The sequence below is a fragment of the Sapajus apella genome, unplaced genomic scaffold (assembly GCF_009761245.1).
Source record: "Sapajus apella isolate SASKATOON/1434 unplaced genomic scaffold, GSC_monkey_1.0 scaffold17, whole genome shotgun sequence".
In the NCBI taxonomy this organism is placed as follows: domain Eukaryota; kingdom Metazoa; phylum Chordata; class Mammalia; order Primates; family Cebidae; genus Sapajus; species Sapajus apella.
In genome coordinates this window covers 2,488,161-2,513,471 of record NW_022436957.1, presented here as the reverse complement: position 1 = coordinate 2,513,471, position 25,311 = coordinate 2,488,161, and positions in this window count along the sequence as shown.

The following is a 25,311-nucleotide window of genomic DNA, read 5'->3' as shown; positions in this document are numbered from 1 at the left end:
ACTTTCAGCCACCCAGACTATAAGAAATATGTTAGTGTTGTTTATAAGCCCCTTAGTCTCTGATATTTTATTTTAGCATTTCCAGCTTTCATCATATCAGAAAGTTCTGTTAAAAAGCATGACTAGATAATTCAATATTTATCTTTAACATATCCTAGTCAACTTACAAAAATATATACTCCATTTGTTCCCCTTTACCACAGGGTATATGATCCAAGGCCCCTAGTGGATGCCTGAAACTGTAGATAATAGTGAACCCTATAGATATTAATACTATATGTTTCCTATACCTACATACCTATGACAAAGTTTGATTTACAAATTAGGCACAATGAGAAATTAACAACAACTGATAAGAAAGTAGAACAATTATAACATTATGCCAGCATGTCCACTCTTGTGCTTTTGGGCCATTATTAAGGAAAATAAGGGTTATTTGACTACAAGTACTGCCAGACCAGGAGAGTGAGTCTGATAACTGAGATGCCTCCTAAATGTCTACAGCATAGATATTCTGAAAAGAAAGAAAATTCATGTTCTGGGCAGGACAGAGAGGGATGGTGGGAGATTTCATCATGCTATGATATGGTTTGGCTTCAAAATCTGCAGGTGTTTAGGGAGAGACCTGGTAGGAAGTGATTGGATCATGGGGGTGGCTTTCCCATGCAGCTCTTGTGATAGTGAGTGAGTTCTCATGAGATCTGATGGTTTTATAATCATCTGGCATTTCCCTGCTTGCATGCTCTCTCTCTCTTGCCACCATGTAAGATGGGCCTGCTTTGCCGTCTGCCATGATTGCTAAGTTTCCTGAGGTCTCCCCAGCCATGTGGAACTGTGAGTCAATTAAACCTCTTTTCTTTATAAATTACCCAGTCTCGGGTAGTATTATTTACAGTAATATGAAAACAGATTAATACATACTACTTAGAACAATATGCAATTTTAAACTTGGGAATTGTTTATTTCTGGAATTTTAATGGAATGTTTTGATGCTATTTTTTGGGTAGCGCTTTTGTGTCTATTTGCTCTGTTGCCCAGCTTTTTGTACCTCAAGAACTTTTCTCTACCTTGTGACATTGCCTTCAGTCTTTGGAGGGCTATAGTATGTAAAGGTCAGGGATGTCCATGCAGGATTTCATTCAGGTCTCCTTCCCTGATCTGTACCTTCTGAGAGAGGCTGCCTTGAACTTGGAGTAGATTCCACTTGCCTGCAGAGCTATGTCTCCCAGATCTTTCCTCATGTCTCTACCACATTTGACATACTATCACTCTACCCTCTCTAGAGATCTTTGGGAAGCAGTTGGCAGGTGAATAAAGATGTATTCAGAGACTAGGACTTCTCAGTTGTCTAATCTGATATGACCCCCTGTCTGTAGTCACGACATTTTATAAAAAGTTTAGCTTGTGTCTCCTTTCCCACATTAGCAGCTTCCTCTGCCTCTCCAGCTCCAACAGGATGAAAGTAGTCAGGGTTGTTTTCTTTCTTATATAGAGCTGTTACTTTTTGGAACTGAGTTGATAGGTGCTTCGTTGTTTCCTGAGCTTTAATTAAAATTTTTAGCTAGGAGCAGTGACTCACACCTAAAATCCAGCACTTTGGGAGGTCAAGGCAGGAGGACTGCTTGAGGCAAGTACTTCAAGACAAGCCTGGGCAACATAGCGAGACCCTGTCTACATAAAAATATTTTTTTAAATTACCTGGGCATGGTGGCACGTGCCTGTAGTCCCAGCTACTCTAGAGGTTGAGTTAGAGAATCCCTTGAGCCTGGGAGTTCAAATCTGCAGTGAGCTATGATTGTACCACTGCACTCTAGTATGGACAACAGAGCAAGACAGTCTCAAAACAAAACAAACCTAAACAACCACAAATGTTTAAAAAACTGTGATTATTTAACTAAAAAAACTTTTTAACAAACATCTATTCTTTGTTTATTAGGATGAGAGTGATATTCTTTCTCGAACTGGAAGAGGGACTCCTAACAACTATATTTAATCCTGAGGTTCAATTAGATAAGAAATCATTTTTTTTCTAAAGAATTAATCCAAATGCTTATGACTTTGCATTATGAGGAAATCCAATATGCTTTGCTTTTTTGCTTTTTCATTTGTTTTTTCTTTTGTCTACTTCGTTTTTCCATAATCAGTCACCATGCAAGATTTTAATAATTTGAAATTTATAACAAGATAATTCAAATCTTCCTCTCTCTTCCTCTCTTGATTCCTTTTCCCAAATGGCCTTGACTGTGCTAGTATGTTTATTCTTCCAGATGATCACAAAAGTCACTTTTTAATCTAAAGTACAGAGCAAAATTCCATTGTGATTTTCATTAGTGTTGTGTGAAACCTCATAGGTTAACTCTGAATATCTAACATGTTAATAATATTGAAAAGTCTCATCCAAAATCATGCCATATGACTCCATTTATATTTGTCATCTTCTAAGTCTTTCAGTAATGTTTTTATTTTCTTCATTTAAAAAATTGTTTTTGTAACAAGAACAAGGGAAAACAGGGAAGTTTGTAGACATCAGGGACCATGTGGACAGTTATCTGTGCCTAAGGCAGCCTTGATGAAAAAGGACATGTAGTCCCTGGTCTAAATTAACCATAGTCTGCTCTCTCTAACCTTGTATTATACTTCACATTGTTGTCTTCTTTTCAACCCATACTCCAACCTCAGGCCCCATGTATGTCTATGATCACTCGCTTATTTTCATAGAGTAAGTGAGTTTGTTTTCCTATATCAGCATTGAATAACTAATTCCTATTTTACATCTTCCAGAAATAGAAAAAAGTTACTCCATTATACTTTGAATATTACATTTTCTAATATGCATTTTAATAGGACAGATTTTGATGGTCTGGTAACATACGACAGTTAAGATGTTCATGACAAATGAAGAAAAATGGATATAAGTATTAACTCCATGACCTTGTAAAATGTTGAAAGTGTAATTCTTCTTGAATTTGGTACTAAAGATTATGGTTGTTAAGGTCTGGCAGGATCGCTGCTTAAGAATAGCTATTGTACCATTTTGCATTATTGAAGGGTATTATCATGTGTAGAACAGAAGGTGAAAGAATGAAAAAAAAAAAAGAAAGATATCTAGCAAAGTCCTCTGAACTGATATTCACCTCTCAGCATTGACATAGCCTACACCGAAACTTGAATAACAACATGAAACCACTGTGGAAAGGTAGTCACTGCATCTTAACATATTAGAGGCAATATTAAATCACTGAAATTTATAGGTCTGACCTAGCATAAATACACAAGGGCTTTCATGCTGTGCATGTCCCAGAAATATAGGTATGAAGGCCAGTAGGTCATTCTCAGAGAAGAGTTGGAGTGGGTTGTGTAAACATATGTTATCAAATTTCAAAAGAGAGTCAAATCATGTTAAAATTTATGCTATCTATATTAGCATCTTTTCTTGCCCTGCTATGAAAAAATACCTGAGACTGCATAATTTATAAAGAAAAGAGGTTTAATTGTGCTCATGGTTCTGCAGGTTGTACAGACTTCTGCTTCTGGGGAGGCCTCGGGAAACTTACAATTATGGGAGAAGGCAAAGAGGAGGCAGGTGCATCTTCACATGGTCTGCCAAAAGGAGAGAGAGTGAAGGAGGAGGTGTGACACACTTTTAAATAACCAGATCTCGTGAAACTCAGAACAGCAAGAGAGAAATCCACACCCATGATTTAATCATCTCCTAGCAGGCCCCTCCCACAACACTGGGGATTAAAACTCAACGTGAGATTTAGATGGGGACACAGAGCCAAACTACATCACTGAACATACAAAGAACTAACAACCAAATTCTATCTGAATATATTAGTTCATTTTCATACTGCCACAAAGAACTGCCTGAGACGGGGTAAGATTTAAAGGAAAGAGGTCTAACGGACTCACAGTTTAGCATGAGGCCTCTGGAAACTTACAATCATGATAGAAGGCAAAAGGGAAGCAAGGCACGTTCTTTACAAGGTGACAGGAAGAAGTTCTGAGTGAAGAGGGAAGAGTCCCTTATAAAACCATCAGATCTCATGAGAACTCACACACTATCATGAGAACAGCATGGGGAAATCTGCCCCTATGATGTAATTACCTCCACCTAGTCTCTCCTTTGACACATGAGGATTATGGTTATTACAGTTCAGGATGAGATTTGGGTGGGGACACAAAGCCTAAGCATATTAATATATATTAGCATATTCAAACTAAAATATCGTTCTTCAATTCTAAAGACCCATAAGGTGTTATTAGATATGGTTGAAACAATTGTCTTTTCCAACTACTGCAGCTGTTAAACTTAAATAGTCTCACATCACAGAGAAACAATGTTGGAGAACGAAATTGGAGTCAGAATACAGAAAGAAACTCTGTATGTGAGCATAGTAGAAGTTTTTTTTTCTTTTTTACATCTAGTGGTCCAGACAGACATTTTATATGTAGGAAAGAGATTCATGTTATGGAAGTGAACACTTTTTCTGGTGTATTTTATTGTTCATCTTTAGGGCAGAACTTATTCCTTCCATATGGTCTCACTGGTCTTGGTATGGCATCTCCCTTCCTCCCTCCCTCTGTTCCTTCCTCCCTTTCTCCCTCCCTCCCTTCCTTCTTTCCTTTCTTCTCTCTCTCCATCCTTCCTTCTCTCCATTTTTTTTTCCTTCCTTTCCTCTCTCCACCCTTCTCTCTCTCCCTCCTTCCTTCCCTTCCTCCATCCTTTTTTCCTTTCTCTTTCCCTCTTTTCTTTCTTCCTTCCTTCCCTCTTTCATTCCTTCCCTCCCTTCCCTCCCTCATTCCCTTCCCTCTCTTCCTTCCTTGCTTCCTTCCTTCCTTCCTTCCTCCCTTCCCCTTTGTCCTTCCTTCCCCTCTTTCTTTCTTCCCTGCCTCCTTCCTTTCATTCTTTCCTCCCTCCTGCCCTCCCTTCCTCCTTCTTTCCTTTTCTCCCCTCCCTCCCTTTCTTCCTTTCTTCCTTCCTCTTCCTTTCTTTCTCCTCCTTCCTTCCTTTCTCCCCTTTAAACCTTTTCTTTAGTACTCATGAATGGCTGTGATTTTCTCTCAATTATTTCCTTATTTAGTCAATATCATATTAGTCACGAAAATATTAAACAGCAACATTGAAAGCATATCACAAATGAGGAATCTGTTTTGCTACACACTTTGCTACACAAGACTATTGATCCTCTACAGCAGGAACTAACAAATGTTTTTGGTGAAGGGCCAGAGGATGTGTATTTTAGGCTCTTGGGGCCATAGGGTCTCCACAATTTCTCAAATCTACTTCTACAGCATGAAAACAGCCACAGGCAATGTGTAAACAAATGGTCATGACTTCATGTCTATAAAATTTCATTTACAAAAACAGAAGCAGGCTGGGTTAGACTAGCACCATCATTTACGAATGCCTGCCTTTGAAAGACAGAAAACTCAACAATGCTCAGGTTACAGCAATAATACAAACAATATGTTAGTGAACTTTTGTGTTAAAATTACTTCATGAAACCTTAGTACTCAGGGAATGGAATAAGAATTTAGGCTCAGCTATACGCATCCTAAAACAGTAAGATAGTCCAGTGCAAACAAGAGCTCAAAGAAGTAGAACATTATTCAACATGCCAAAGAGGTTCCAGGCTGGAACTGAACTTTCTTAGCCACAGAAGCTAAGTGTTATAACCAAGACTCCCCCTAGTCCTTCTCTTTCTTTTCTTCTACCTCCTTCTCTTTCTTCTTTGCCTCTTTTCTCGTTTTCTTAGGATGATGAAGTGTAGATAACCTTAGAACCTACAGAATGTCTTTTATTTTAAGGTCTATAAACTCATGGATGTACAAGGCTGGGGCAAGTGACGTTAACTATCAGATTGAGTTGGATGTTATACAATAGTGCTTTTTGGCAACTGGGGCCAACTGGAGAGGCAGTGGTTGCCCCAGGTATAAAGGAGGCTGAATCTGTTCAAAGTAGTGTCATGTGCATAAATGGTACTAGGAATAAATAATCATGCCCACTTTCCCCTACTCCCCTGCCCCGAACCCCTGTGCTAGATTTTGCTTGGAAGTGAATACATGCATCATCAGACTTGGATTCATTGCTCAACAAACCTAAAATCAGGAACTCAGAGGAAAATAAAATCAAAGAAAACACCTGCCTTTGTGATTTTGCTGCATCTCCATAGACTGGTGCTCAGGAATGCATTTCTCCTCCTCTACACTCTCCTTATCACAACTCTGGCTTATTTTCTCCTACACCAAATACTGTTTGAATTCTTTCCTTCCCTGTCACCTCTGCAATGACTCTCACTAATGTGACTGATGGAAGCCATACTCTCAAAATAAGAGAGAGTTTATTTTAAGATGCAAAGGACTTGGCAATGGTTATAGAAAACTAGGAAACATGTTGCAAAAGGAGAAAGACCAATAGATTAAAATATTTGAAGGAACCAGAAGAAAATGTCATAAGATCTGAAGTGAAAAAATATAGCGTGTGGTTCATAGTTGGTGCACTAAACATTGATGTTCTGCAAGATGTTCTCATTGGCTATGTGTTCATCTGCACCATCTATAAGGATGGCGTGCATATTGGCTGTTGTGTGAAGGACTTGTACACCAGTTGATCAATAGCCTTGCATGGATACAACTATTTTGTTTTTCTAAGGCCAGAAGGCAGTCACAAATTCATTCAGACCCATTGTCAAACAGCTTGAACACCAGCTCTTCTCTATCCTCAGGGCAGACTTGGCCTCAGAACTCTGGATTTCTAGCCAATTGTTTACCATCAATTTCCATCTCAAGTGTGTTACTGAGCAATCAATCGGCTCTTGTCTGATGCAAAAAGAAGCCAATTTCATGAAACTGGCTTTTGAGAAAAGGAAAGTTTTATTGCAAGTCAACTGTAAAGGAAAGGAGACAGGGAAATGCTCAAGCCTTTCTCCCTGATTGGGAGATAGGTTGGGTTTTATAATCGTGGAATAATGAGGCATGATCTGATTGGATCTTACAATGAGGTGATGCTGGGAGGCATCATCTGACTGTATTCTGCCATGGGGTGACACTAGAGCTCAATCTGATTGGATCCTGGATCCTACCATGCAGGGTCTGCTTCTTCATTCAGTCCCCATTCCTTGTTCCAAGGGCTTAGGTTCCACCTTGGTTCAACTGGGAATGCTCAGGTTTGGTTACCTTAAACTGGGGATCCATTACAACTGAAAAACAACTCACAACTTTGTTACATAAAAGCTGAACCATGCTCTGGCATGGTTACAGATGCAATGTGTGCAAAAGAGAATGTGTCTTTATTCTCAGAACTGCTCCTCTGTAAAAGGAGCAGGTAAGAGACCTACCATCCATGTAGTTGTTCTCTACAACCTGGGAGTCAACCTGCTCTCTCTCTCCTCATCTGTCCTGTATTTTTTTCCTGTGGCTGCAGTAACTAACTACCACAAACTTAGGGGCTTTACACAACCACATGTACTATCTTATTTTTTTGGAGATGAAAAGTCTTACTTGGGTTAACATCAAGGTGTTGGCACGGCAGTTGACATGATTTGGCTGTGTCCCCACCCAAATTTCATCTTGAACTGTAGCTCTCACAATTCTCATGTGTTTTGGGATGACCCAGTGGGAGGTAATTGAATCATGTGAGCAGATCTTTCCCATGCTGTTCTCATGATAGTGAATAAGTTTCATGAGATCTGATGGTTTTATAAAGGGGAGTTTCCCTGCACAAACTCTCTCTTGCCTGCTGCTATGTAAGATGTTCCTTTTGCCTTCTGCCATGATTGTGAGGCCTCCCCAGCCACCTTGAACTGTGAATCCATTAAACCTCTTTTTCTTTATAAATTACCCAGCCTGGGAAATGTCTTTATCATCAGTGTGAAAACAGACTAATATACTAGTGTTTCTTTCTGCAAAGTGCAGGGAAGGATCTGTTTCCTTGTCACTTCCAATGCCTGTACTCTGCCGGCATTCACTGGCTCATGCTTTCCTTCTTCAAGATCAGATTTGAAGATGCTATTGATCATTCTTCTGCTATATCAATAGCATCTTCAAATCTCTCTCTGACTTTGACCCTCCTGCCTCTTTCTTATAAGGACCCTTGTGATAACATTGGGTCACCTGACTAATCCAGGATAAATTTCCCATCTCAGGAACCTCAACTTAATCACATCCACAAACTTCCTTTTGGCAAGAAAAGTTGCATATTCACAAGCTCCAGGGATTAGGACATGTGCATTTTTTTTTCCCATTTATTTATTTTATTGCATTTTACGATTTGGGGTACATGTGAAGAACATGCAAAATTGTTGCATAGGAACACACGTGGCAGTGTGATTTGCTGCCTTCCTCCCCATCACCTACATCTGGCATTTCTCCCCTTGCTATCTCTCCCCAGCTTCCCACCCCCCACCGTCCCTCCCCTATTTCCCCCCAACTGACCCCCATGTGCATTTTTATTCTGCCTACCACATGTCCCAAACCCAATTATTAGTCTTAGATCATCCTTATCTTTACTATCTCTCCAACAAGCTACTTTCTCTCTATGTTGATGCCCACAGCCATGGACTGCATTCACAATCTCACCTCCTCTCATTTGCATCACCCTTTAGCTTTTTAATTTGTTGCGTTTGATAACCTACAGGTCACATTTGACAGGAGTATTAGTCCACTCTCACACTTCTATAAAGACATACCTGAGACTGGGTAATTTATAAAGAAGAGAGATTTAACTGGCTCATAGTTCTGCAGGTTGTACAGAAAACACAATGCTGGCATATGCTCAGTCTCTGGGGAGGCCTCAGGAAACTTGCAATCATGGCGGAAGGTGAAAAGGGAACAGACACATCACATGGCCAGAGCAGCAGCAATAGAGCCAGAGGGGAGGTGTTACACACTTTTAAACAGCCAGATCTGATGAGAACATACTCATTATCATGAAGGCAGCACTAAAAGGGATGGTGCTAAATCATTCATGAGAAATCCACTCCCATGATTTAATCACCTCCTACCAGGCCCCACCTCCAACACCAATTTTCTGTGTGAGTCTGTTCTTGCATTTCTAAAAAGAAATACCTGCAAGTGAGTAACGTATTATTTTTTTTAAAGTTTTAATTGACTTATGGTTCTGTAAGTTGTACAAGAAGCATGACAGCTTCTGGAGAGGCCTCAGGAAACTTTCAATCATGGCAGAAGGTGAAGAGGGAGCAGGCATCTTACATAGCTGGAGCAGGAGGAAGAAATCGGGGAGAGATGCTACACGCTTTTAAACATCTAGATGCCATGAGAACTCACTCGCTATCACAATGTCAACACTCGGTGAATGGGACTAAACCGTTTATAAGAAATCCACCCCCATGATCAAATCACCTCCCATAGGCCCCACCTCCAACATTGGAGATTACATTTCAATATGAAATTTGGGTGGCAAAACACATCCAAACTATATTAGGAGGCTTCTAAATTAACGTGCCTTAAGAAAGTCTTGTGATGCATGGAGACCCCATCCCTGAGCAAAGAATTTTAACATAAGTTTCTCAAACTGTTGACGTACTGATGAATACATAACCTACTAACATTGGATAGGATGCTGATTTATTTCTGAATTACAAAGTTTTGTTGATTTTTTTCTGAATAATGAAGTTTTACTGATGATTGTCTTGCTGATAGAGCATTTTAGCCTATGTGTTGTAATCAGTGGCCAATGATTGTGACCTCTAGATCTACTCTTATACACTTAAGATATTTTCAAAGTTGATAAACCAATTGCTGTCCATCTCTGCTCTCCTCCCATGACCCTTAAAGTACTCAGCAACATGGCCTTAAGACACTGCATGGTGCGGTCTTTCATTATTGTTCCAAACTCATTTTATGGTGTTATCTCTCCTCTATTCGTTACTCTAGTCATTCAGGTTGGCTTTCAGTCTTCCAATGTAGCTAGCCTCTTCCTGGCTTGTGCTAGAAATAGTGTAGCTCTGACAGATTACCAGATATCAAGTGGTTTCCTGTATTTCTCAGATTGTTCTACAATTACACAGCACCAAGTACTAGTTCTGCCTGATGAGATGTGAACAGAAGGCACATGTGGCATTTCTATATGCAGACAGTGAGTAGTCAATACTCCTTTTTCTTCTCTCTCTTTCCCTGTGAGGTGTCCCCTGTGAGATCATGAGTTCCAGACAGCAAAGCTATAAGGCCCAGGAAGATGGCCCAGCCCCCATCAGACAGTGATATGAGAAACTAATAACATTTGAAGCTGTGACTATTCATGTCTCATGGATTTTGTTTCAGCAGCAAAACCTAGCTTATCCTGACTAACAGACATCTCATTGTATAAGTTCATTCTTGCATTGCTATAGAGAACTACCTGAGACTGGGTAATTTATGAAGAAAAGAGGTTTAACTGACTCACAGTTCCACAGGCTGCACAGGAAGCATGGCTGGGAGGCTTCAGGAAACTTTCCATGATGGCAGAAGGTGAAGGGGAAGCAAGCACAAGCACATCTTACATGGTGGAAACAGGAGGAAGATAGAGTGAAGGGGAGGTGCTGCACACTTTTAAATAACCAGATGTTGTGAAAACTCTATCATGAGACAACACTAGGAAGATGGTACTAAACTATTAGAAACTACCCCCATGATTCAGTCATCTCCCACCAGGCCACACCTCCCACACTGGGGATTAAAATTCAACATGAGATTTGGGTGGGGACACAAATCCAAACCATTTCACTTATGGTCTTGGATTTGCTACCACCTCCACCAACAATGCCAGTGTGTTCTCTTATCTTTTGCTCTGGATATTGTTTAGGTTTATGCTAAAATTCACACTCTCCAGTCCTGCTCTCTGCCTTTCAGACAGACCAAGGCCACACTGTTTTATTTCTCCATAGCCTTGTAGTCTCTACCTTGAAGGAAGTCATCACTCATAACTGTCTGCCTTGCTTAACAATGCCTTTCTTGCCTCTAGAACATCACCTACACTTACTAAACCCCTGATACACATTGTTGCTTTATGAGTAACACATTCTTGACAAATACTGAATGAGTGGATGCAGGAAAGAATGGGCGAGTAGAAGCTCGTGGTTGTGTGATCTAATCATCTGGATCTAACCACATCATGTGCCTGGATTCAAACAAGAAGATCAGAGAATTAACCTTAAGATCAAAGTAATGGTTCAAGGTCAAAACATGCTGAACCTGATGACAGACAAAGCTTTTGAGCAACACTATTCTGAAAAAGGAAGTCAGGATGATGAGAAATCAAAGTACGTATACTTTCTAACCTCAGGGGAGGAGAAAGGCGGAATTTCCATTTTTGATCCTAGAAAGAAAAATCACTATCTGTGCACAAAGGTTTACCATAATCACTATGATTACTACGTTTTCTTTGGTATCCACTTTCAGAAAGGCGGAGAAATGATACTTTTTTCACACCTTCATCCATCCCAGTGATACATATGTGCATATACTTGTGTTATCCTGGTTGACTTGAATCAATACCCATTAGAGATGAAATGAGCTATTAAGTCGCCTCCCCGCTATTTTGCACACAGATGGAGCTCAATCCCTCTTCCTCAGCCAAAACACTCAATGGATCTCTCTTTGCTTTCCTGCAGCAACTGGAGTGTAGCTGCTGCCACCACTACCACCACCACCACCATCTTCTCACTGCTGGCAGTGAGATCTCAAAACACTCTGTAAACATTTCTTTGGCATGTAGCAGCGTCCCCAAGAGCGTTGATAATCATACTTGAATGTGAGCTCAGTACTAGGACAGCCTCCCTGGATTTGGCAGGCAGCCCTTGAGAAAACCTTTTGTGCCTGCATCCCTTTGATGGACAGGCACTGAGGATGCCAGTGACTCAGATTCTAGAAAGAATCACAGCAGGGAAGGGCCTTCCAACCTGGGAATACAAACTAAAAATGAGAGATTAAAAACTCAGATCAACGTTGCTGCTGAGCTTATGACATTTAAAACCAAAAACATACCCGATTAAAGCAACAAAACACCTGGATATTTTGCAGTTAGCCCCATTAATCAGAGGAGGGCAAGCCTTGGGGCTGTGGCTCAGGTTCCTAATCCTGTTGCTAGAGTTTTTCACTTTTGTTCTCATTTCTGTGGCTGATGTGGGATCCTACAGATTGTTTATCCCAAGGCTGTCTGGGCATGGGCTCTGTGAACAGTGTCACTCTAAAAATAACAGGCTGTACCCAGAATAGCAGACTTTCTCCTTCTTCCTGCAGGAAATGATTTCTCAGCTCCTTGGAGGGGTCAGTACAAGGTGAGAGCCAGAGAAAGATGGCAATGAAAAAGAAAGACATATTCTGCAATGGGTTGAATGGGGTCTCCCTGACATTTACATCACCCAGAACCTCAAAATCTGACCTTATCTGGAAATAAGTTCTTTTGAGATGTCATGGATGCTGTTGCCATCCGCAGAGAGACAGAAAGGTAAGCTTAGACTAGAGAATCACGATGATTGAACTGGGTCTTACTTGTTTTCTTTCCATGAGAAAGAAATCAGATGATATCGTGCAGGACTCCAGGGTGAGAGCAGATGATTTGCAGCACAAAGCCAAAAATAAGCTCGCCTTTCACACAGCCTTTTTACGCATTGAACTACGATGCAAAGAAAACAAGTTTAATGACTTTATGACTTGCACCTCTAGGTATCCAACTACTTTTTAAAAATGTAGATTCTGCCATGCAATGTCGTTTTTACAGACGTGCCATCAGCGTTGTTAGGTTCTGAGGTTATCACAGCTTTATTTATTTATTTATTTATTTTATAAACGTGTCCAAACCAAGGGTGAAATGAGATGGGTCAGAAGGGAAATTTTGAAAGATGCAAAGAGATCCATCCATCTTCTGCATTTTCATCTACTTTCTGCTGGTCCACAGGTCTGCCTTCTGGAAGTTAGCTGAAGCCCAGTGCAAAGTGCGGCTAGCTGTTGAAAAGATTGTGGTTCTCAATGCCAGCCTTCTCTTTGTAATGCCAGCCTTCTCTAGTATGAGTGAGCAAGCTTGGTGGGAAGATGGGGGTTGTGATTATGGTCTTTTCTCTGGGACATTCGGAATCAAACTGTCCATCGCAAGAGCAAAATAAAGTGGTGACATAGATGAGTCTGAGAACTTATTTACAACTCACAGCAGCAACTCTCTGTGTCAATGTTAATTGTACAACCAGGGTAAAAAAATATAGCTCTAATACCATATGCGCATGTTAGGAAATTGTCTAAGTGTATATGGAATCGGGAGTTCAGAGGTTGAAGGAACTGAAATGATTTTCCATATAAAATTATTTACTACATGTTATAGGCTGAATTGTGTTTCCTCAAAATTTATATGTCAAATCCTAAGCATTAGGACCTCAGAATGTCACTGTATTTGGAGATAAGGTCTTTAAAGAGGTGATTAAGGAAAAATGAGGTCACTAAGATGGGCACCAATCCAACAGGACTGGTGTCTTTATAAGAAGAGGAAATTAGGACACAGACACAAATACAGGGATGACCCTGTGAAGACACAGGGAGAAGACAGCATCTACAAGCTCAGGAGAGAAGCTTTAGGAGGAACCAACCCGGCCCACACCCTGAGCTTATACTTCCAGCCTCCAGGACTGTGGGAGAATAAATATCTGCTATTTGTAAGCCACCCAGTCTATGGTATGCTGTGACAGCAGCCTGAAATGGACTAAGACATCTCATAAGAAGAGGAAATGAGGACACAGATACACACAGAGGGACAACCATGTGAGGACACAGGGAGAAAACGGCGTCTACAAGCTCAAAAGAGAGGCCTCAGGAGGAACCAGCCCTGCCCATGCCTTGATCTTGGACTTCCAGCTTTCAGGACTGTAGAGAATAAATGTCTGTTGTTTGTAAGCCATTCAGTCTATGATATTCTGTTACAGCAGACTGAAATGGACTAAGATATCTCATAAGGAGAGGAGATGAAGATACAGACACACACAGAGGGATGACGACAAGAGGACACAGGAAAAAGATGGCATCTACAAACCCACGAGAGAGGCTTCAGGAGGAACCAGCCCTGTCCACACCTTGATCTCAGACTTCCAGCCTCCAGAACCATGAGAAAATTAATCTTTGTTGTTTAAGTCACCTGGTCTGTAGAACTTTGTTATGGAAGTCCTAGAAAACTAATATACTGCATGGAAAGAAACCTTCCTATAACATCATTCACAAGGATAAATTTAGCTTGCATTGTATTTCTTCAGCATCAATAACTTTGAATAAGATGTGAGAAGAAGAATAATGTAAACATACTGATATTTACCCCAAATGGGAAAATTGTAGCTAGCTTTTTTCCCCCAGGAAAATCTGTTCCCTTTATTCTAGAATTGCTATTCCAACAACTTAAATATTACAATTCCTACTATCTTCCTTAACATCTTCATAAAAGGAACCTTAAACATTTTCCATCAACATCCTACAGATCAATTTGCAGACCTAAAATTATTTCTAACATGTTCCTATTTTTTTCATGCAATAATTTAAATTTATACTCTCTTTGTTTCCTTTGTAAAAAAAAAATATATTCCTAGTTAGAACGGGAAGACCCAATTACTTTGGGATTAAATGCTGGGAACAATTAAATGTTGGGAACATTTTAGATCAAAAGAAGATCATGTTTAATTTCATTTACTCTTCAAGAAATGTAGGATGAATATTATCATATATTTCTCCTCAATTCCTTGCTATTCATTCATCAAGATTTTACACTTTTTGAGAACCATATCTAAGTTTGGGTTCCCCAAATGTAGATTTTGAGAGAAGAATTTAGGTAAAAGTAGTTTATTTGAAAGGTGATCCTTGTAAGTATGACCAGAAAGAGACTGGGAGGTGAGGAAAGCCAATTGCATCAGTGTGCTATTGCTGTCTAACAAATTAGTACAAATGAAGTGTCTTACAACAACACACTTTTATTAATATTGCCTCTGAGTTTCCAAATGATGTCAGAGAGGTGGGCCTCAAAGCAGGGCTTAGCTTGTAAGGGTTCTTGGCTTTGCTCAGGAAGGAATTCAAGGGCAACACGGAGCTAGAAGAAAACAGCTTCATTGAAGCAGCAGTGTTACAGCTCTGTGACTGCTTCTGCAGAACAGACCTAACCCCTAGGCAGAGAGTGGCAGCTCAGGGTGGTTTCACAGTCACTTTTATACCCATTTTTAATTGTATGCAGATTGAGGGGCGGTTTATGCAGAAATTTCTAGGGAAGGAGTAGTAACTTTTGGGTCATTGCTGTGGAAAGTGTTGGTAACTCACGGATGTTGCCATGGCAATGGCCAACTGACTTGGCACACTGGTGGGTGTGTCTGATGGAAAGATACTTCTGTCCAGGATCTGTTTTAGCTAGTCTTCAATTTGGTCCTGTGTCCTGGGCCCACCTTTGAGGTTGAGTCCTGCCTCCTATCTCACAAGGATCAGGTATTCACGAAAAGGTTAACTGTATTCTCTGCACAAGGTCTCATAAGGCTGCAATCAAGATCCACTCATTTGAAGCTCAGCTCAGTGTTCTTTGTTGATTGATTTTTTTTTTTTTTTTTGAGACAAGGTCTCTCTCTGTCACCAAGGCTGGACTACAGTGGCATGATCATGGCTCACTGCAGCCTGTAACTCCCAGGCTCAATCAATCCTCCCACCTCAGCCTCCTGAGTAGCTGGAACTACAGGCATGCATCAGGGTTCTCTTTCAAGCGCGGGTAGCTGTAGCAAAAATCAGTTCCTTTCAGTTGTAGACTAGAGTCCCCATTTTTCTGTAAGAGCTATGTTAGAGGAACCACTTTCTACTTCTCAAGTTCTGCCTGCATTTCCTTGCCACATTATCCCATAAGCAGTTATCATCATGGCTGTTTGCTGACTCTTCCCCCTCTTAAAGTCTCCTCTGATTAGGTCAGACCCACCCAGTGTAACTGATTTACTCAGTGAACCCCTTGGTAACCTGTTCAAGTGAGTGACATTCTTCATATTCAAGGGCTTTGTCTATTCTTGAAAGAAAGTTATTATACATATTGGGAACACCACAAGGCTGAGATCTTGGGTTGCATTTTAGATTTCTACCTCCTAAAACAATATAAGATGTGGTGACAAACGGATACTTCTGTGGACAACGGGATATTCATCCCACTGGAGATTCCCCAAGGCACTATTGTGGCAGCAATCTCAGAATTGCCCAGCCCAGGGGAGAGGAAGCTGGAGCATTTATCTAGAAACTCCCATCCTTCAGTGAGCGAAGGTAGTTCCTGGGGTGTCCACTTACTCCCCTAAGTTTCTAGACCCATGGGGCTAGGATGTCCCTCTGTGTTATACTGCCTGAGAAGTTCACAAGCAGAACCACAAAGGGCAGACTTCAACAAGGACTTACTACACAGATGGAACTGATTTACCACGGAATTGCAAAAGTTCTATTATTATCTCTGAGGCTACCTGCAAGTGTGGTAGCCTGCATTACCAGCTCATTCTGACTCTTTGTCAAGTTAAAGGGCTGTGGGATTTAGGGTGTGCTACTTAAAGTCTGAAGTGCCCCTGGCGACCCTCATGGTTAATTTCTCCACTGATGATTTGCAACACTGGCCTAACCAGTTAGACAGAGCTGGTTTGATGACATAGCCAGAGAGCTTTAAATGCTTGCCATAAACTTGTGTTTTGCATTTTCCTGAAGAAGTAAAAATTTTTTGTGCATACCTTGATGGTTCAGTTTAAGGCAGAACATGGTTTATGTGTAAATAATGCCCAAGAACTTTGTGTCTGGTCCTTAGAATATCTTTTGGATTCCTTATGTATGTCTTCTCTCTCTCTGTCAATCTCTCTCTCTCTCTCTCTCTCTCTCTATCTCTCTCTCTCTCTCTCTCTCTCTCTCTCTCTCTCTCTCGCTCTCTTTGGATTCACCATACCTTTGCCTTTAAATGGAATCTCCCTTGACTTTGCTCTGTGGCATCTTGGGGAGTTCTCTCATAAAACCCCAATTGGAAAATCTTTGCAGTCTGTCTGCTGGAGCTGTGGCTGACTCCTCCAGCAGACTGAAGAGTTATGATCCAAATGCCAAAAGCATCTGCTTCAAAGTCTTACTGCTTTCAGTGACGGCATCAGCTTTAGAGCCCTTCTTGACATTAAATAAATGTTTGAATATTCATCGAATTCACTGCCTTTCTTCATCTATTGAATTTTAGAAACAAAAACAGGTGATTATTGATTCCCCTCCTTCCATGTTTTCCTAGGTATCATCTGACCAGTCGTTTTGGTTGTTATCACTAGAAATCGGCCTTTTCTCTTGGCCTTTTTGCTCAATGGATTTGACATTCTTGTTCCCATGGAGCCTCCTCAACTTTTCTGTCCTGCTTACCATGATTATTCCCTGGCTATCAAAACGCAGCATGACTCAGTCTGGGGAGCCTTGAAGTTGGCTTCAGTCAAACCCACATGAGTGTCTCTTCTGTTCCCTACACAAAGGTTGTTTTGACAGTCAGCTGTCATGTGCTTTTAACATTACCAGCTCATCAGAGCGTTCTGTTGAGTTGCAATGCCTGCGGATTACCTGACTTCTGCGACCTTTTGATGTCTTCATCCTTTCAAAAAGAAATGACAATGCTTTTGAAAATTCAGCAGAAAAAATGTTTCCTTCCATCCTGAGATCACACATAAGATGTTACCTCCAGGGAGGTGTCCCTGTATGTGGCTATAAGTGTTACATCGGTAGGAATAATCATTGCAGAGAAGAACGGGGAATTTGAGCCCAAGTTAAAAAAATTGATCTTGGGGAGAGTGTCTAAATGGATATAGTTTAGGCCGAACACCTGCCTCTTTTCTTGGGAGAATCTGTCTCTTTGCACTCTCCAAGAGGGAGGAAGGCATATGGAGCTAACTTCTCAAGTTTATCCAAGTTGGGAGAAAGTATTTCTCCACTAAGAAAATCAGGGGCAGAGAAATGGATCCCTAGACAGTTATTCCCCAGGAGCTGGGAGCAAAGACAAGAAATAGTGTAAGCAGAGTCAGGCAGGGAGAGAAATAACAATGGATACTGATCTAAATTGATTCAACTTCACAGTCCAAAGTCTTCACCATCACACTGTAGTGTCCCTCGTACATTGAAAAGCAATTTGGAAAGCTTTCTTTAAACAGTACGTGACACGAAGGAGACCCTTAATTTATGAATCCAATGCATAGAGAACTTAGCATATCATTTATCTGAGGGAGATACAAGGATAAATAACTTAACCCCTTTTGGCTTTAAGAGTTTGCACCTTGTGAAGATGAAAAGAAGCTGAATTTAAACCACTAGGCCGCATAGCGCCTCCCATGGCAGAGTTATGAATCTGCTAAGTGTTTTGTGGAATGTGAGTGACATTTACTTTGAACAATTGTGGCGAGCATTAAATAGGATCTTAGTTTTAAAGAGTATGGTACGTACCACTCATAATGTTGGGTCCTTCCTTCCTATCCAGCTGAGTCTGAGCTCCCAAAACTCATTGCAAAAGAGTCACTAATGAAGCCAGGAGTTCAATCTGTCATACACTTTCTGTTGATGTTATTGATGGTGTCTCTGACTATCAATTTAGACCAGAGACAAAGTCAAATGCAAGAAGGATTTAAGATATGACCTTCCTCTTATTTTATTATTGATTGCTTTAATATTACCATGTAGCAATTTATTATCAAGCTGACATAATAAAGCATTTAAAATTTATATACATGTCTGGATGTGTTTACATACACATACTTATTTATACATGCATACACATTCATACATACATGTGATTATTTGTAGGGTGAATGGGATTATCAAAACCTTTTCTGCATCTTCATCAACAAAAGGAAAGCTGGGTTAAAAGTCTAGAACTAATCTGTCATGTTGTAGTTGAAACTGTACTGGTTGCAAGTGAAAAGGGTGGGTTTTACAGGTTGGATATCTTTTTATCTAAAGTGCTTGGGACAAGGAAGTGTTTTGGATTTCATATTTTTTTTTTAAATCTTGGAATAATTGCATTATACTTACTGGTTTGGCACCTCAAATCCAAAATCCCAAAACTTAAAATGCTCTAATGAGTATATCTTTTGAGCATCATGTTGCTGCTCATTAAGTTTTAGATTTGGGAGCATTTTGGATGTGAGATGCTCAATTTGTACTTGAATCTCTGTGACTAACTGGTTGTGAGACATCAACCAAGCCGTCCAACCAGTCTGGGCTCCAGTTTCCTTTTCTGCATAATTAAGGAGCTAGGAAACTGATTAGCCCAGCCCTTCCTATCTGAATGTTTGCAGATCTATTACAATAGTTAACCTGAGCACTGAGAAACTCAGGTACATGCTCTGTCTCCTGGGGGATGCTGTTTCTCATGGATTCAATTCATTCTGTGTTTATATTTGCATCAGTGAGCTTGGGCTAACGTAACAACAACAACAACAAAAACCCATAGGATGGATGACTTAAGAACAGAAATTTATGTTCTCAGCTCTCAAGGCTGGAAGTCAATGATCCAGGTCCCAGAAGATTGGTTCCTGGTGAGAACTCTCTCTTCCTGTTTTGTAAACGGCCACCTGGTCTCTTAGTCCTCACATGGCAGAGAAAGAGGGGAGCTCTAGTGACTCTTCCTCTGCTTATAATGACACTAATCCCAGCATGAGGACTGCACCAACTTGACATTATCTAAACCCTACTGTCTTTCCAAGGATTCACCTCCTATTACTATTGCATTGCGGGGGTCAGGGCTCCAACGTATGAGTTTTTGAGGGAGCATAATTTAGTCCATGGCAATACTGATGCTGCCGCTCCTGAAAAGGATAATTTTATGAAACAAGTTCTTTGTAAATATAAACGCTTCCTCGCCTGAACATTGGTGTTATAATTTTGAGCCATGACTTTTACTGGCGTGCAGTGGGCTTTTCACAAGACTGGAACAGTCTCTGACATGGAGTGTTTGTTCTGCAAGCTGCCTTTCCCCGAGGGAAGAAGATAATGGTGTGTGTTTCATAAACCAGTCCACATATTCTGCTTCTGTGAATTGGAAACCCAGGATATTTGCATTCTGGTGGGAGAGTATTTTTTTCCTTTCCTTTTTCTGAATTGTTGGATCATCTTGGGAAGCTCATTTCTAATTAGCTCACAAAGTAAACACTTGGAGTGTTTATGAGAATAGCCAAACCCTAAGTACTACCATTGCCTGAGATAGTTCCTTTTCTCTTTTTCATTAATCTGTGGCTATAGGCTGAATTCCAATCAGTAACTGCCATGTTTTCTCAAACCAGTAATCATCCCCATAACTTGGAAGAATAGAACACAATAAAACATGAAAAATGAAATCACATGGTTTGTGACATCAACTCAGTATTGGTATTTTTATACTGAAAGAATACAACATAGTACCAACAATGTAATAATAATAATAAGCATGAGAAGATTCATAAGTTGTCTGAAGAGTTTCACAGGGAATAATGAAGTACACAACTGGTGATTAGTTAACCAAACAAATAGACTTAGTTCCACCAGGCATCTGATAGGAAACGTCATATATAGGAATGAGATATGCAGAAGTATTTCCTTTCTCCTGTTAGGAGAGCAAAAAAACTCTGCCTCACCACCTCCCATTTCTTCTCCTACTCTATGCCTTCACAAAACAAACAAAAAAGCAATATATACATATTCATATGTATATATATATATATATATATACATATGTATGTGTGTGTGTGTGTGTGTATATATATATATATATATATATATATATAATTTTTGCCTGAAAAATTACTGGGAAGAGATCAAAAGAAACTTTCAGTGCCTGGAAACTCACACAAAAAAAGTGAAAGCCAAGGAGCATTAAAACCCATTTAAAAAACTTAACTAAAATATGCAAAAGGCAGCGGAATATTTACACTCATATGCTTCATATGTAAAATCTTAAAAAAGGAAAGCAACATAGTGATATTTTTTGTAATTTGACATATGCTATATTAGGAGAGAATCACGCTGTTTAGTAATTACCAAAATTGCTACATCTTAAATTTTCCCAATGATTTTATGTTAAACATGTCAGTCTGGCCTCATTTTTAAGCAGACACTTTGAATGTTATGGGTTTTTTTTTTTTGGTAGCAAAATTGTGCAGATAAAATCATGCTTCACAGAATATGACTACATAACACATAGATTAATAGCATTATTTTAGGATATTTGTCCATCTCTTAGTTACTGAAAGAGCTTACAATGATTACCCACAGCCTTGGTTATGCTATCATATTACAGTTATTTGTGTGTGTATTCTCATGATCCTATATGATAGTGTCTTACATTTGTGCAGTATTTTACCATTTTCGAAAATCTGTGGCAGGATTTGTGCATTGTGTGGTGGGAATGTCTACCCAATCAATGTCATTTTGGTGTAGGCTAATTCTAATATTTTATTTTATTTTATGTTTTACAGACAAGCTGTCTTGCCTGAGTAACTGTCCCCCAATACATAAATAGACAGATTTCTTTCTCAATGTCTGGCTTAAACAGCATTCTCAAAGGTCCATTGAGGGATGAAGGTTACAGAAGAAATATAAACTGGTGGTCCATTGTATCTTATCAGTTTCTATTGGATTTGATATTCAGGAAAAAAATATGCTGACTTTTTAAAAATATCTGCTAGGAGCCAGGAATTACACTAGGTCCTAGAAATACAAATATGAATGAGAGACCTTCTCTACTTCCTACCACAAGAATACAGTCAAGTGGGGTATACCATTCAGAAGGGAAATCAGCAAAGTAAACAATAGGATGTTTAGTGACAGGGAAAGGATGAAGAGGGAACATGGGAGAAGACAGCAAATGCTTACTAAAGGAAGAGTGAGCAGACATTTTGCAAAATATATGTTGGTGGTGGATGCGATGTTTCAAAATTGGAGAAGAGGGCAGAGAGTCTTTGGGGCAACATGAACTTCAAGAGAGAAAGCCCAGAGATCTGAGAGGCTAAGCCTCATGTAAGAAATAGAAATAAATGCAATGTGTCTGGGGTGAAGTGTGAAGAAGCCATGGGAAGTGAAGCTGGGGTGTCAATAGAAAAGCACAAGGGAAGGGCATAGACCTTACCCTAAGAGATATGGGAAGCTGTCCAAGTTATGCATGATTTCCAACAGTGTCACAATCATATTTCAATTTTTAAAGATAGCTCTAGCTATAGTTTGAAAAACAGAGCAGAATAAGGGAGGAACTAGATGCAAGTATACCAATTAGGAGTCTCTCACAATAATTACAGTAAGACAAAATGATGACCTGAATTGGGATGACCTGGGAAACAGCAGGTGTAGGACACTAGTGTTATAGAAACGATAGCTACAGTCTAAAGAATCTTGGTGGTTTTTTGCCACATTCCTATTCTCACCTTGGAAAGAAAACCATGTGACTCTAATTCCATTCCTTACCTACAGTTTCTATTGTGGTTTTAACACAAAGCTGAAATTCACTGGGTGACAAAAATAGCACTCCCTTTCAGGACGAGCCCAACTAGAGGCAACTCCACAGTTTCACATTTTAATCCAAATAGTCTCAAGAGAAACAAACAAACTCACACACAAACTCAAAGTGCTTTTCCTCTGCTCCTACACTGCAACAACAATCAGCATAGAAGCTGTCTATGACAGGGGAAAAGCCCCTTATAAAACCATCAGATCTTGTGAGAATTCACTTAGTCTTATGAGAACAGCATGAGAGTAACCACTTCCATGATTTAATTACCTCTTACCAGGTCCCTTCCATGACACATGGGGATTATGGTGACTACAATTCAAGATAAGATTTGGGTGGGGACACAGCCAAACCATATCAGAGGGTAGGTGGTGCAAAAGATAACACATGTGACTATGGATCAGAAAGTCAGGGAAAAGGCCAGGTGTGGTGGCTTACATCTGTAATCCCAGCAGGTTGGGAAGCCAAGGTGGGAGGATCACTTGAGGTCAGGAGTTCAAGACCAGCCTGGCCAACCTGGTGAAATCCTGTCTCTATTAAAAATACAAAAATTATCTGGGTGTGGTTGTGGGTGTCTGTAATTCCAGCTGCTAGGGAGACTGAGGTAGGAGAACTGCTTGAACCCAAGAGGTGGAGGTTGCAGTGAGCCAAGATCATGTCACTGAACTCCAGCCTGGGTGACAGAGTGTGGGAATTCATTCAGGATGGTGGCAAAAATATTAACAGAAAAATAGTAGAGAAAGTTGTAGAATATAGTCTCAAACCCTTTCGGAAGGCCTAAGATATTTTCACAGTTTCAGTAGAAGTTTCAGCTGAAGGCAGCCTAAATCCCCCTTACATTTGGTTAATAACTAAAGCAAATAGCAAGGCTGTGTGGGGGAGTTTACCTAACTAACTTGTTTACTTATGTGGTCTTAAAACTAAGCTTTGAGCTGGATGGCCCTCTCAGGAGGGAGGTCAACCAGGGATATTACCCTCTAATGGTGTTTGCTTTGGGCATCGGAACCTGTGCTTTGATCTTTAACCTCTAGTGGTGTCAACTCAAGCCTTTGTCAATTAAACTTTACTAAATAAATGTAAGCCTCACTGGCTGTGGAGGGCTAGTGTTTGCAACTGTTTACAGCACTCTCCAGGGTGCCTGTAAGCCACCTGGACCCTCAGCCGAACTGGCAAAGCATAATATCTGTGTGTCGGTGTACTTTATTCATCCGCCAATGAGTCAGGGTCTGCAGGACAGACCCCTGCAAGTGGTGACCCTGACAACAAAGCAAAACTCCATCTCAAAAAAAGTGAAACTCAGGGAAAGATCAGAGTCCCACTGCTTTGGGCAGGTGGAAGGAAGGCAGGAGAATGTCAGTGAGAGAGAGATTCTGTTTTCTGAAGTCTGCTTCTGAGGCCAAAAGCACCCCAACATTATAGCAAGCATTATGGGAGTTATGACCCAGGAACTGTGGATAAAAACCTATATCATATATACAATATATCATATTATGTATGTATATATATATATATATATGTATATGTGTATATATATGTGTATATATATATATGATTTTTAAAGGGGTTCTGCTTTTATCATTCAATGAATTTCAGCTTTTTGTCTTAAGGGGAACAAAGGACTAAACCCGTGACAGAAAATGGTAGATAAGGAGTAGAATGCTTCTCTTTCCCAGGTGAGAATAGGTATGTATCAAAGAACACCAGAGTTCTCCAAGACTCTACCTAGAGCTGTTGTTTCTACCACAATCTTACATCTACTATTTTCTGAATCTTCCCAATTCATAGATAGATACAGATATATATAGACAGACATAGTAGATAGATATCGTTTGCCCCGTCCCCACCTAAATCTCATCTTGAATTCCCACATGTTGTGGGAGGGATATGGTAAGCGGTAATTGAATCATGGGGGTAAGTCTTTCCTATGCTGTTCTCATGATAGCAAATAAGTCTCACAAGACCTGATGGTTTTAAAAATGGGAGTTTCCCTGCACAAGCTCTCTCTTTGCCTGCCACCATCCATGTAAGACATGATTTGCTCCTCCTTACCTTCCTCCATGATTGTAAGGCCTCCCCAGTCACGTGGAACTGTAAGTCCATTAAACCTCTTTTTCTTCCCAGTCTCAGGTATGTCTTTATCAGTAGCTTGAAAATGGACCAATACATATATATGTCGCACCACGAAATGGCAGTCTTAATGTCAAAATTTACTTTTGTGCCACTCTGTCTTTACCAAAAAAGAAAAAAACTTAGCTGGACATGGAGGTGCACCTGTAATCCCAACTACTTGGGAGGCTAAGGCCTGGGGATCCCTTGAACTGAGTAGGTCTAAGCTGCAGTGAACTCTGATTGTGCCACTGTACTCCAGCTTGGGCAGCAGGGTGAGATCTTGTCTCTAAAAAAATGATAAATTCAGAAAATCTATGTTAAATCAAGATTAAATTTTACTTTTAAAAAACTGACATAATTTACCCTTTAGCCCAATGTCTTTTCTGGATATAGTCACTGTCTTAAAGGACAAAATGAAAATGAGATACTTACTTCCTTATGAAGTTTGCCTTTGTAGTCATTTTTTCTGGATGAAATTGATACTCATCAGATAAATGGCATGAAATTTAATTTCAAATGTTTATTTCTACCTTCTTACACACACCTTCCAGTGGGGGAACATCTCTATGGTGTGGGTTCTAGTCCAAAGCAATTGAAGCTCTTTTTGGAATTTGGGAGAAATATATTGGAAAGAGATAAAAAATTCACCTAAGTATGAAGATAAACACTTGGGATCAAGTGCATACAAAGATATTTCTACAGGCTCCTGGAAGCTATTTGTCATCACACCAGTCTGCAGCAACAAGGCATAG